At 35.5% G+C, this 3,187-nt stretch overlaps 1 long non-coding RNA gene across 3 annotated transcripts; it reads left to right on the forward strand.

The window, feature by feature from the left end:
• Nucleotides 1–395: 395 nt before the first annotated feature.
• On the forward strand, nt 396–2,903 carry LOC309498497. Of its 3 annotated transcripts, none has more exons than XR_014205970.1 (3): nt 396–452; nt 1,428–1,508; nt 2,105–2,903. It is a non-coding gene; the product is annotated as an uncharacterized lncRNA (long non-coding RNA). The 3 variants fall into 3 exon arrangements; XR_014205971.1 differs by having other exon boundaries at nt 416–434; XR_014205972.1 differs by lacking the exon at nt 396–452 and having other exon boundaries at nt 459–1,508.
• The last annotated feature ends 284 nt before the right edge of the window (nt 2,904–3,187 follow it).

Below are 3,187 nucleotides of genomic sequence, written 5' to 3' on the forward strand. Positions count from 1 at the left end.
TTGTGAAGTAAAGTGATTTTATTTTAGGTAGTTGTAAAATAGTGCAATATAATTATAAATATATAATATAATAATAAAAATTAAAATATGAATGTAGTCCTATATATATTTATGTTATATCATAATCTGCGCGACCCCGTCGTTGACTTTCTTTGATGACGTTTGCAGGGCGTTTCAAATGAGCGGTTATTGTCAGTGAAGTCCACTTCAACTGATATACCGTGCTCAGGGAGTAGGGGAGCAGTGAACACTGCGTATGGACCCTGTCGAATGGAACGCACCTTAGATGTGTAAAAACAAGTTGAAAGCACGAGCGCGCCGCTCTCTCCTTTCCACAAGCGCTTGCTGTCCCGTGGCGTCTGTCGTTGCTATGCAACCACCCAGCAAACATTGGTCCGACGGCAACGTCGTGTCCCTGGCCAAAAATAGTCGCGGTATGACGGCATAAATCGGTAAAAATATGTAACACAGAACATTTCCTAAAAATGCATTCAGATACATGTGTGCATGTCTACAGTTATCTGAGGTTGCATGTATAATTGTTATTTTGACTTTTAGCTACGTGTAGTTCAATATATACCATGTTGTGTTTCGGGTGAGAGAGGACGTCACCATGGCGACGTCTTTTACACGTGCATTTATAGTCCATCATGACCCTCTATGAAATCAATTGTGATAAAGCTGTGCTTAATCCTTGTGTGGTTAATACTGCAATAATTAATTAAATTTTTTATTAAATTAAAGTTTTAATAAGTTGTGTGAATACGTCCACTGACGTCCTTTACACGTCTATAGTATCGGGTGAGAGGACGTCACCTGGCGACGTCTTTTACACGTGCATTTATAGTCCATCATGACCCTCCATCATGGAATCCTTGTGAAATATGCAAAAGCTGTGCTTAATCCTTGCATGGTTAATACTGCAAAAATTCATTTAATTGCCCAAGTAGTTTTTAAGAGGTTGTGAAGACGTCCACTGACGTCCTTTACACGTCAAGGCTGTGAATACACGTCCACTGACGTCCTTTACACATCTAGTCAAGCAAGACAGAAAACCCCCCCCCAGGAATTATCTTTATGAAATACACGAATTGTATACAAAGTAAATATATTTACTTTATCTTGTTTAAATAAATTATAATCACACAGTTCCCAGTGTGGTTAAGTTAATGCAAAGCCTCTGCATTTTAGTCATTATTTCAACCTTAGCCTACCTTACCTTTTCGGTAATGTTGTGTTTTTTATTTTTTATTTTTTTATGGAATGTATGCATGTAAAACAGAAATATATCTGGTCACCATTTATGTCTGAGTTGGATGTAATTGCCAAAACTGTGCTGCCAAGATGTAACAAAAGATCTCCCGACATTACCAAATCCCGCGATAGGTTAGATTATCTCACGAGATGTTAACGCGTTTTCCCCATAGACTCACTCCGGAACACTGAAGTTTGAACAACCACGAAGAGAGGAGGAATTGAGGCCCATATTATTAAAAATCTACTGTTGGGTACGTACATTTTGTATTATTAGATTCACGTGCTAGAGTTTTACTTGTTTGACATGAATGAACCGAAAGAAATGATGCCCACATTGTCAACTGAAATTGGCTAACTGAGTTTGGCTAAAATTAGCTAGTAGGCTAAAAGTTGCTTTGAACTTATACAACGGTATACCATAGTATAAAGTATGTTTAATGATACAGTCAAAGTTATTACTGTAAATTATTAATGTAGCCTTTTGAGAGTTTCTTTCAGAAAGTAAATTATCTGAAGTAGAATGAAATGTTTAGCTGGATTTGAACATGTATGTTTTCAGTAACTGCTTTAAAAATTTTGTAATTTTAGAATTGCTAAACATGTCTATTCAGGGGACATCACAGCCCACCTGTCTTTATCAGAAATGTCCTGTTCACTTTCTCACTGTTACACACCTAGTTAAGGGTCTTTCTCAAGGGCACCACAGTGGTATTGAAGAGGCAGGGGACAAATGCTGTTTTGAATTTAGCTGAAGACCATACAAATATTTTGAAAATAAGTGCATGTCATTTACCTCAAATTTTTAATTTTCATTTATTTTAAAAAGAAATATATTCTCTTCCCTTAGATGCTGTGAAGAGGTGGAGCCCACATGCTACAGACACTGAAATTGATGCAGCAATGGCAGAACACCTGAAACACACTCCAGGAAGAGCTGGGGGTGGTGGATACAAAAAATGAGCCAAACAATGTGTTTAAGGGATAGTTCACCCAAAAATGAAAATTGTCATCATTTACTCAACCTCATGTTTCAAACCTGTATACCTTTCTATGCTAAACACAAAGATGTTTAGAAGAATGTTTGTAACCAAGCAGATGTCGCTTCCCATTAATAATCATTTTTTCTCCAATAATGGTAGTCAGTGGATGCTCTATTTGCTTGGTTACAAACATTCTTCAAAATATCTTCTTTTGTGTTCAGCAGAAGAAAGAAACTCATACAGGTTTGGAATTTGGTGAGTAAATTACATAATTTTCATTTTTGGGTGAACTATCTTTATATAATAATTCAGTATTTTGCAATTGGTATTTTAGTTTGGTTAACAAATCGAGAGCTTAGAATTATAAGGTTCTATCTCCGTTTATTGTAGTTTATAAAGCATCAAAGTTTTTAAACTCGGTTTATGTTTTGTGAGATGGAACCTTTTATTTTATTAATAACTACTAACAATTTTTTTTTTTTTTACAAAAATAACACCACACAGGCATTAATAAACACCTAATGGATCAGATTGTCAAAAACTCAATTTCAACCAAAAGTGGAGATAGAACCTTAAAATTCTAAGCTCACGAAATGTTAAACATTGAAAAAAATAAAGAGAAATTTTGGCTGTTCAATATCAATAAAATGTTGTGCTTAATCAGAACATGCTTCTTTTTTGCTTATGTCCACAAATAATGTGTTATTGTTTTTGATGTACACGTGATTAAAACGTTTTATTGACGTTCAGGTCTGACTGGACCAATTTTGGACCTTTTTAGAACCTTTGTCAAGATGTGTAGGCTAAACCTCAAGACTTGATTGTCTTTCACGATGTTACACAATAGGTGTGTGATTATTTTATATGCAGGCTTATATATACACTTAAATTATGCAGCAACACATTTAAACACATATGACGACGCATTTAGACGTCCAGGGACGCGCAGA

The sequence above is a fragment of the Leuciscus leuciscus genome (genome assembly GCF_965113295.1).
Source record: "Leuciscus leuciscus genome assembly, chromosome: 5".
In the NCBI taxonomy this organism is placed as follows: domain Eukaryota; kingdom Metazoa; phylum Chordata; class Actinopteri; order Cypriniformes; family Leuciscidae; genus Leuciscus; species Leuciscus leuciscus.